Source organism: Bos taurus, chromosome 17 (genome assembly GCF_002263795.3).
Source record: "Bos taurus isolate L1 Dominette 01449 registration number 42190680 breed Hereford chromosome 17, ARS-UCD2.0, whole genome shotgun sequence".
Taxonomy (NCBI): Eukaryota; Metazoa; Chordata; class Mammalia; order Artiodactyla; family Bovidae; genus Bos; species Bos taurus.
Genome location: NC_037344.1, coordinates 58,381,024 through 58,391,958, shown reverse-complemented (window position 1 = coordinate 58,391,958; position 10,935 = coordinate 58,381,024). Strand labels below are relative to the sequence as shown.

The 10,935-nt window shown below is 45.1% G+C and overlaps 1 pseudogene; it reads right to left on the bottom strand.

The window, feature by feature from the left end:
* Window positions 1-346: 346 nt before the first annotated feature.
* Window positions 347-442, bottom strand: LOC112442139 (uncharacterized; annotated as a pseudogene).
* Between the last annotated feature and the right edge of the window lie 10,493 nt (window positions 443-10,935).

Sequence of the window (10,935 nt, the reverse complement as noted above, 5' to 3'; positions counted from 1 at the left end):
CTCTTAACCCCTCGTAACCTGCTTTCTTTAATCTGCTTTCTGTCCCTGTGGATTTGCCAGTTCTGGGTATTTCATACAAACAGAATCATACAACACGTGGTCTTTTGTGTCTGGTTCCCTTCACTCAGCAGCATGTCTTTGAGGTTCGTCTGTGTGGTAGCCTGTCAGCTCGTCATTCCTTTTTATGGCTGAGTAATATTCTGTTATCTGCGTCCATCACATTCCGTCCATTCATTCATCTGTGGATAGTATGTGAGCTGCTGCTACCTTTAGGCTGTTGTGAATAGTGCTGCTAAGCAAGTTTACCTCATTCATTCATTTAGATATAATTAACATATAACACTGTAAAAACATGAAATGTTTCATGTACTTGCACGTCATCCTTTCTCAGGGGCTGTTAAATCTTCTCTGTATGTTCCAATTTTGGGATATGTGGTACCAAAGTGAATGCTGAATGTTTATTTTAAAAGGAAAACTTTAATTGAATAGATGTATAACTATTATAAGTAAAAATGTCACCTATGTGGCACATAAAATCACCCCCATTACTCTTCAATGTAGTAGTAAAAAACCAGACCTCTGGATGTGGTCAGCCTTGACTCTGAATCCGGGTTTCACCCACTGTGGGGACCCTGGCCAATGTCCTGTCTTCCTCCAGCCGCCTGAATAGCACATGGGTTGGCGGCATGGACTCCTGCGCAGTCAAAACCATCCCAATATAACTCTCTAGATGGCCCTCACATCCACGGTTCCACATGGAGGATTCAGCTGGCCACAGGTCATGTAGAACCATAGTATTTATTGAAAAAAATCTGCATGTAAGTGGATCTGTGTTGTTCAAGGGTCAATGGGACTTGTAATTGCTTCCTCCTGAAGCTGTTGTGAGAATTAAAATCATGTAAGGTGCTCAGGGCTGTCAGGCACGTAGTCAGTGCTCAGTATATGAAAGCTTGTAGGTAGGATCACAGGTTCTAAACAGATGCACTAACAGGACTGGTAGCTAACAAAGCAAGTTACGTGCCAAGTGCCAGGAACTTGGGAAATGCTTTGCGTGTGCATTAATTCATGTAATCGCCACAAATTATTACTACCCCCATATTGCAGGTCAGAAAACAGACTGAGAGAGGTGAACTCAGGAGCTGAAGGCCACACAGCAGAGACCTGAGCTCTGGGAAGGTTAAATGACAATATGAGAAGTAATCCCAAGTCCACTGGAATGTCAGGCTGTCCCTGGGCACAGATAATTAATTGCAAAAGGGCTGCCTGGGCCCTTGAGGTCCCTGGCCTGGCAACTTGCTGCAGACCCTGCCTGGAGGTGCCTCCCAGCTGTGTGTTTTAAATCGAGTCACTCTTTCTTGGGTCTGCCAAGAAGGGGCTCCTCACGTCTTTTCTAGTTGACTTGCCTTTCGTAGTTAATGGGATTCACCTGCCCTCCCTGTACCTCATCATCTCTTAGAGGCCCTAAACTGCCCCTTTGCTCTGCAATCTCCCCTCTTCCAACGCTTTGGTAAATGCCACGCTGTATAAAATACTGTAAAATGCAAAGTACATTCACAACTCTTCTGTGTGCACAGCAATAGAAGAGGAGTTTTGGGGTAAATATACCAACTCTGGAGTGATTTTGTGATTTATTCAGAAAATTGGCTACCAGATCACTGTGGACAAGACCCAACTTGGCTGGAAGACTGTGATCCGTCAGCAGAGCCACACGGACAGCTGAGCTGGCCAAATTTCATTCTGAGAAAAGATAACTCTCATAGTGAAAGGCAAGAACTTTTAAGAAAAATTTATGCTACAGTCTGGTCCTACAATGTATGCAGTTATGTTCTGTACATTCATTCAACTATGGGACTCTGCAGAATAGTGATATTAACAATGGCATGGTAACGAGAGAAAAGATAGACTAAAATACATGTAAGTGCTAAGGTAAGGGTTCACCTGCCTTTCCTCTCTGGGGTGCATGCAGTATCAGCCCCGAGCACCTCTCAGCCCTCAGCATGAGTCCAGCACATAAATATCTGCTGTTTTCGTGTAAGACAGCCTCTAACATTTGGCCAGCTTCATCTGGTGCTCAGCTGAGCAATCAACAACCTTCTCCAAAGCCGGAGAAACCCAGCTGTGTTGGGCTGACAGCGAGAAATCACGACCGCCTCCAGTGGAACGTCTCTCCAACCAAGGGCTTTCAAGGTTAATTTCTGATCATGGTCTGAATTCGATTAGCTGGAGAGCTGTACCATCACCTCAGATGTGACTCTGTCGTATTCTCAAAGATGAACAGAAACTGGTTTCCGCTGTTTTGTCAAGGCAACCATTTTCTGAAAGCCAGGACCAAACCTACAACAGGGTTCAGGAGGGGCCATCAAAGTGATAAGATTTGAAGAAAGTCAATTAGCATCACTCCATGCCCTGTTTCCCATTCTCTCCCCACCCCATACTAAAAAAGCCTAGAAGGGAAAACGCAGCAAAAAAAAAAAAAAAACTTTTAAAATCTGATGGTGTTACCTTAATGGGAAAATTCTCATCCTCAGTAGTCTAGTAACTTTATCAGTTTACCTACTTAGTCATCAGCCGCTAAAAGTCAGAGGGTGCAGAGATTCCCAGCAGCCTGGGGAGCACAGAGCCAGTTCTCACTCTCTCTCAACCTTGTCCCTGCATAAAAACTCCCACTGCCCACAGAATGACATCCAAACTCAAGGACCTTCATCTGCTGGGCCGTACCCACCTCATAAACTAAGCTCCCAGGGCAGGGTCTGGTTCTCACTTATCAGGTCTGCCTAGCACCGAATGTGCAGAGTTTGGCAGATAAGCCAGAGCACAAGGAATACATGTCAAATAAGTTAAAAAAAAAAAAAAAAAGGTAGCCTGTTTAGAGGCTGCCCTGGTGGTCGAGTGGTTAAGAATCCACCTGCCAATGCATGAAACACAGGTTCAATCCCTGGTCCAAGAAGATCCCACATGCCATGGGGCAACTAAGCCCATGTGCCACAACTACTGAGCCCGTGATCTAGATCTGTGCTCTGCAACAAGAGAAGCTACTGCAGTGAGAAGCCTGTGCTCTGCAACCAGAGAGCAGCCCTTGCTCGCCACAACTAGAGAAAGCCCACACGCAGCAATGAAGACCCAAAGCAGCCAAAATAAATTAATTAATTAATGTTTTTTTAAAAAGTAACCTGTGTAAAACACAGGTAAAGTGCAAATCTCAGCACTATGTCATATCAAAAAAAAATTTTTTTTTAAGATAACTAGAGAGCAATTTTAATCTTTACCAAAATTTTTAGGAAACATCCCAAAAAAATCTGATTTATAATGTAAAGCAAAACTTTGAAACTTTGGTATTTCTCCTTAATGGGATCTGGCCCCCAAGTCACTCTCGAATTCTCCCCAACTCTCCTTCAGCTCTAACTTTTCATTTCCCCTCCCATCTCTCTTTCCCAATACAGCATCTGCTCTTTTCTAGAAGTACAGGGTAGCTGGTTAAAAGAATGAGTGCTGGGGCTCACCTTGCTGATTACAAACACAGTTCTGTCACTCTGATTTGAGCGGGAACATGGCATGTAAGTGCCCCATAAATGCAACCAATTATTTAAATCCTATTGGCTTCCCCATTCTTTTTTTTCCAATTTGGCCCACTTTTCCATTAATGCAACAAGAAATGTATACGAGTTTTCTAGGGCTGCCAAAACAAATTGCCATAAACTTCATGGCTTAAAATAACAAGAATTGACTCTCTCACAGTTCTGTAGGCCAGAAGTCCAAAATCAAGGCGGCAGTAAGGCTGTGCTTCCTCCAGAGGAGATTTTTGTTCCTTGTCTCTTCTAGCTTCTGGTGGCTGTTAGCATTTCTGGGCTTGTGCTGTCACAGCTTCACTTTCTGCCTGTGTCTTCACATGGCCTGCCCCTGTGGATCTCTCCTCTGTGTGTCTCACGGGAACATGTCATTGGATTTAGGGCCCACCCAGATGAATCCGGGATGGTCTCATTTCAAATTCCTTAATTTAATTATATCTGCAAAGATGCTTTTTCTAAATAAGGTCACATTCACAGGTTCTGCAGGGTCAGAATACGGACATATTCTGACCATATTCTTTTGCGGGGGGCCAGCACTCAACCACTACAAGACGACACTGGGTCCTTCCTCTCGTGGGTTGTGGGTCGGGGGAGACAAGGCTGCACACTCCTATAATTCTTTTTTTTTTTTTTAATCTTTTTATTCTCATTATGATAAATAAGTCAGTAGCCAACATCAGGTACTTGGGAATGACGAAGGAAGGAGGCAGATAATAGGAAGGCACTGTCAACTTTTCCTTTTCACTGATGTTCATCAACTCCTTAAATAAGGCAGGTCTGCAGCCATTGCACACCTGATTGCAAGAGCTGCTGCATCCTGGGGGGTGAAGTGGGTGCAGGAAGCAGAGGGTTTCAGCCACAAGGTCCGACCCTCAGGCAGACATATCCTGTCAAAGGCCTAGGGACAGAGCATCTCAGCTTTCCCACCGTGGGTCGTGAGCTGCCTGCATTGCTGTCTGGGGCCAGGGGACAGTTCACATTAGTTATTTACTGATGTCCTGTGTTAAGGTTCTGCCTAGGCTGCACTGAAGGGACCCAAGAGGCAGTGGCTTCACACGACTCACACTGCAATCAGCCAGCTTCTTGGCGCAATCTGTTTATCTACCCAGAACTATTTTTGGTGTGTGTTCATAGACAGCACACACTAAAGTATTTGGTATTTGAGATGCAAGCGTTAAAGATGATTAAAGTTAGCTGATAATGAGCATGCCTAGAATAGACAGATTCTGTGTGTGTTTGTGTGCGTGCTCCATGTGTGTGCTCTGTTGTGTGTCTGCAAAGCAGATGTCTACAAGCCTGCCCTTACGTGACCTCACCAGTGTCCTGGATCAGCTGAAATGTCCGTGGATGGAAGATGGAAATGGATGGGAACTGGCCTGTCTCAAAATACTGCCTTACCAGACACCCCAACCTCTCCCAACTCTATTCTGCCCATCCTTCAAAGCCCAGCCCATTCTGTGTTATCAAAGAGCCTTGCTTGGCCACTCTCTGAACTCCTAGACCGCAGATAACAAACAGGCTTAATCTCCAGGACCAGCCTGGAAGAAATGGGCAGGGAACACCCAGAGCAGTATGTTGAGTGGGATGCTGAGAGCATTCAGACCACACCTACAGCGTAAAGCCTTTATATGTCCCTGCCGTCCAGCCCAGGATCTAGATGTAGTAGGCACTTAATCAATACTTGTGCAGTAATTAAGTTTCATTGTTTGGACTCTGAAATTAGGTCAGAAGAAAGGTCTGTCTCTGAAGTGCAATTCCCTGAGGACTTCTGAGAGTAAACTTGGGTGACCACTAGAGGGTTGGGTACCTGAGCGTATTCTATTTTTTTATTATTTTATATTGGAGTATAGCTGATCTACAATGTTGTGTTAGTTTCAGGTGTACAACAAAGTGACTTGCTACACTTGTACACATATCTAATCTTTTTCAGATTCTTTTCCCAGAGAGGTTGTCACAGAACATTGGGTAGCTCCCTGTGCTATCCAGTAGGTCTTTGGTGATTATCTACTTCATATATAGAAGTATGTATATGCCAGTTCCAAACTCCTAACCTTTCCCCACATTCTGCGCATCTAGTAGACCAAATCCTACATGTGTACTGGGGTGTCCCCCTCTAAAAGGATGGCCCTGTTGTTCAGCGAGGTAATACCACCAGGCTCATCTGTCAAGCCCACCTCTAATTGTTTGGTTTTCGTAATGGAATGTAGTGTCCTCAAGAAGAGAAGCACCATAATGTAAGGTTTCATGTAGGTTGGTTTCTAGCTGTGAGCTGTGGACCTGAAATGATAGTTAAATCAATGAAGAGGCACTAAGCTATCGCCTTGGAATCTGTGTGTTGGTAAAACCCAAGTATTGACAGCCTTCCATGGATGTGTGGCAGGCCAGCTCTTCCAGCCTTGATTGGGGTGCTCTCTCTCTCGCTCTCTCTCTCTCTCTCTGTCTCTCTCTCTCTGGACAGGAGCAGCCAAAGAGAAATGGAAGTATGAGGCTAGCTGATTGTTTTCACAGTCTGCATGACAGACCGCCCCCCTAACAAGACTCCAGGTCAAGTGCTCTTCACTCTGCTGATCTAGTGGGGAGAAATGAGCTCTCAGTAGTATTCCCAATTATGGAGAGAAGCGATCCCTCCCTGCTCTGGCTGTCACGGGTCTGGCAGCAGACCAAGAGGCAGGAAACCTGTCTTCTTCCTCATCTTTCTCCATCTTGCGGTGTGACCTTGGCAGGTGACTTCACCTCTCAACTTCTTCGCTGCCTCATCTGTAATGTTCCACCTTTTATCACTTTCATAGTCCTGGTTCTAGGATAAATGAGACAAGCCTCTAAAAGCCATATTTTAGTCTCCAAGAAATACTGGAGCCAGGTAAATGCTAAGGATAGCCACTTCATTTGTTTTTACTGTGTGTGTTACTAACTTGTGGGATTTTAATAATGGCAAAACATGAATGGATTTATATAATTGTTTTGCTTTGTCCTGGGCGCCTTGAGGCATTTCCAGAGTATTGTGTTATTGCTCACCTCTTTTATGGAGTGGATGTTGTTGTGCCCATTCCTTAGCAAACGAAGGGAGCTGGCTTTGAAATGAGCCATATGGATGGGCTGGAAGTAATTCCTACTCCTAATGTAGTGTGGGGCTTCCTAGCACACGCTCACGGATACTGGCTCACCCAATTATTCAGCCATATCCCCAACCTCCCCCCACTCCCTATGCTGACTTTCTTTTACTTCTTTACAAGCACCAAATGCTTTCCAACCTCAAACTATGCGCACGAGTTCTTTGTGGTGGGCGGCCCTTCCTGCCCAGGTTTCCTCTGACCAATCTCGACCCACCCTTCTGGCCTCAGCTTGGATGTCACCTTGCATGACCCTCCATTCTCTGCTCTCACAGGCACTATATCTGTCCTTTACAGAGCTTATCACACTTGTGTCTAAATAACTGTTAGTTTAATGTCTGTCTTCCCCACTAATGATGAGTTCCATGAGGGCAAAGAACTACTTGTCTTATTCATTACTGTGGCACCAGAACTGAGAAAGAACTCAATAAAAATCTTTGGAGAGAGAGGATGGATGGATAATGGATAGATAGATGGATGAAAGGATGGAGGGATGGATGAATAATATATAAATAGGTGGATGGATGGATAGATGGAGAAATGAATGTATGTATAGACGGATGAATAAATGAATAGATGGATGGATGATGGATAGATGGATGGATGTAGAGTGTTTGTGTATGAGAGTGATCCAAATCATCAGTATTCATCATCACAAGAAAGCTTTAAGTTCCAAATATTCACAGAAGCCTAAGGATACAGACCTAGGATACATGTCAACAGGGCCACAGAGACTCTGGGTAGAATTCTTCTTTGCCTCAACCTAATTTCTGACGATGCCTGCTAATCCTTGACATTCCTTGGCTTGCAGCTACATTACTCCAATTTCTGCCTCCGTGGTCACATGGTATTCTCTCACCAGGAAGAGGAACCAGATCAAATTGCCAGCATTCATTGGATCACAGAGAAAGCAAAGGAATTCCAGGGAAAAAAACCTACTTCTGCTTCATTGTCTATGCTAAAGCCTTTGACTGTGTGAATCACAACAAACTGCGGAAAATTCTTAAAGAGATGGGACTACCAGACCACTTCACCTGTCTCCTGTATACAGGTCAAGAAGCAACAGGTAGAACTGCACATGAAACAACAGACTGGATCCAAATCGAGAAAGGAGTACATCAAGGTTGTATATTGTCACCCGGCTAATTTAACTTATATACAGAGTACATCATGTGAAATGTTGGACTGGATGAATCACAAGCTGGAATCCAGATTGTTGGGAGAAATATCAACAACCTCAGATATGCAAATGATACCACTTGATACCACTTTAATGGAAGAAAGGAGGAACTAAAGAGCCTCTTGATGAGGGTGAAAGAGGAGAGTGAAAAAAACTGTCTTAAAACTCAACATTCAAAAAAAACTAAGATCATGGCATCCAGTCCCATCACTTCATGGCAAATAAAAGGGAAAAATGTGGAAACAGAGATAGATTTTATTTTCTTGGACTCCAAAATCACTGTGGACAGTGATTTCAACCTTGAAATTAAAAGATGCTAGCTCCTTGGATGGAGAAGGCGATGGAACCCCACTCCAGTACTCTTGCCTGGAAAATCCCATGGATGGAGGGGCCTGGTGGGCTGCAGTCCATGGGATCGCTAAGAGTCGGACACGACTGAGTGACTTCACTTTCACTTTTCACTTTCGTGCATTGGAGAAGGAAATGGCAACCCACTCCAGTGTTCTTGCCTGGAGAATCCCAGCGATGGGGGAGCCTGGTGGGCTGCCATCTATGGGGTCGCACAGAGTCGGACACAACTGAAGTGACTTAGCAGCAGCTCCTTGGAAGGAAAGCTATGACAGACCTAGACACTGTATTAAAAAGCAGAAATGTCACTTTTCCCACAAAGGTCCATCAAGTCAAAGCCATGGTTTTTTCAGTCATGTACAGATGTGAGAGTTGGACCATAAAAAAGGCTGAGCACTGAAGAATTGATCCTTTTGAACTGTGGTGCTGGAGAAAACTCTTGAGAGTCCCTTGGACTGCAAGAAAATCAAACGAGTCAATCCTAAAGGAAAGCAACCCTAAATATTCATTGGAAGGACTGATGCTGAAGCTGAAGCTCCAATACTTTGACCACCTGATGCAAAGAGCCAACTCACTGGAAAAGTGATGGCTTTCCTGATGCTGGGAAAGACTGAAGGCAAAAGGAGAAGGGGGCAGCAGAGGAGGAGATGGTTGGATAGCATCACTGATTCAATGGACATGAATTTGAACAAACTCTGGGAGATAGTGACGGGCAGGGAAGACCGGCATGCTGAAGTCCATGAGGTCGCAAAGAGTCGGAGATGACTTAGAGACTGAACAACAGATAAGGCCATCAGTCATACAGGGTTAAAGTTCCAGGCTACTCCAGTGTGACCTCATCTTAACTAATTACACCTGAAATAACCTTAGTTAGGATTTCAAATGTGTCTTTGGTCGGGGAACTCAATTCAACCCATAACAATCTGGGAAACAGCAGTGCTTCTCCCAGGTATGTATCCTAGAGACACCCCTGCCTAGGGCGACAAGGAGACACGTGTGAGGATGTCGGTGGCAGCCAGGTTTGTCACAGCAAGGAGCTTGAGGTGACCTACCTGTCCATGACAAGGGAACAGATAAACCAAATATGATGAATGCAGACCATGGAATAACATGCAGCAGGCAGAAATAATACACTGGGTTTGCATATATCACCATGGATAGATCTTAAACACATAGCATGAGATGAAAAAAGTAGGAACTAGACTGAGATTTATGATACAAAACCATTGACATAAATTTAAAACACACACACCCAAAGAACAACATTATGTATGTTTCATAAGCATTGGAAAGTGGGTTGGAAGGATTTATTTTGCACACACTGGAGTCATTGCCTGTGAGAGTGGTAATACCACTTCACAGATGAAGGCAAAAAATTGTACAAGAAAGCACGAGAGGGTTCTGAGGCAGACAAGTGCTGAGCCTGTGGCATAAACTGGGACATGTGATTCTACGAATGCGTGCATCTGGGGTCCAAGCTTTACAAAAAGGGAAGAAATCATGTAACGGATTAATTAGTGACAACTGTGCTGGGGACTCGGGGCGGTGGGGTAGGCGGAGGCGCCCACGGTCTTCCAAGGACACACAGAAAGGAAACTTGATGTGCTCTGGAACAGCAGGTAAGACTTTGTGGAGAAAACAGGCTTACACTAAGACCTGGAGAAGAACTGGAGTTGGGCTGGGTGGGGAAGGGCAGGACAGAGGGTTCCAGGAAGAAGGATGGCGTGAGTAAGAACCCAGGGGAGTCCAGGCTGGACCGGCGCGTCAGCCTGGGAGAAGGGCACCGGCCCTGTGTCATTGTTCTGCCCTCCCCCCAACCCCTAAGGGAGGAGGGGGCACAGGGCTGGCTGTGAGTGTGTGTCGCCCACTCAGATGCACACAGGGACCAGGTGGCAGAAAAGAGTAAAGGATACAGACACATATGAAACACTTCCACAGAGAATTACGGGTCTTCCTATACTTCAAAAACACAGGGCTCTCTCCAAGTCTCTTTTGCCTCCTGTTTGATGGAGACATGGGTGCCTGTTTCTTTAAGAAAAACAGCAGTGGAATGTGATGAGAAGCTGCAGACTCGGAGCTGGGGGAGCTCTAGGGTGGGGTGGGGCCTGTGGAGCACCAGGAAGGGATGCCCCAGCGGAAGGCGCAGCTGCTGCTGAGCTACGGACAATGCCCGCCTCCTCCTGAATGCAGTCCCGGTGTTGACAGCTCTTTCCTTTTTTCAAGAGAAACCTGAAATCGCCCTGGATATTTATGGGAAATCTTTTCCTTTTACCTATTACGATCTAACCTAACCATAATGACCATAACCATAATCACACTAGCTAGGATGCTATCATAAAAAAATAAAATGGTAAGTTACAAGTGTTGAGGAGGATGTGGAGAAATCGGAACCCTCATCCGTGGCTGGTGGGAATGCAAAGTGGCCCAGACACTGTGGAAAACTGTGGTGGTTTCTCAAAAAGTCACACGGAATTACCACATGACCCGGCAACTCCACTCCTCGTTACACGCCCAGAAGAGCTCGAAGCAGGTGCTCAAACCAGCATGCCTACAGACACATTCATAGCAGCATTATTCACAAATAGCCAAACGGTGGAAACAGTCAGAAGTCTGTGAATGGCTAAAGGCATAAACAAAATGTGGTCTATCCATACAGTGGAATATTATTTGGCCACAAAAAAGAAATGAGGTACTGACACGGACTGTAACAGGGATGAACCTCGAGCCAGAC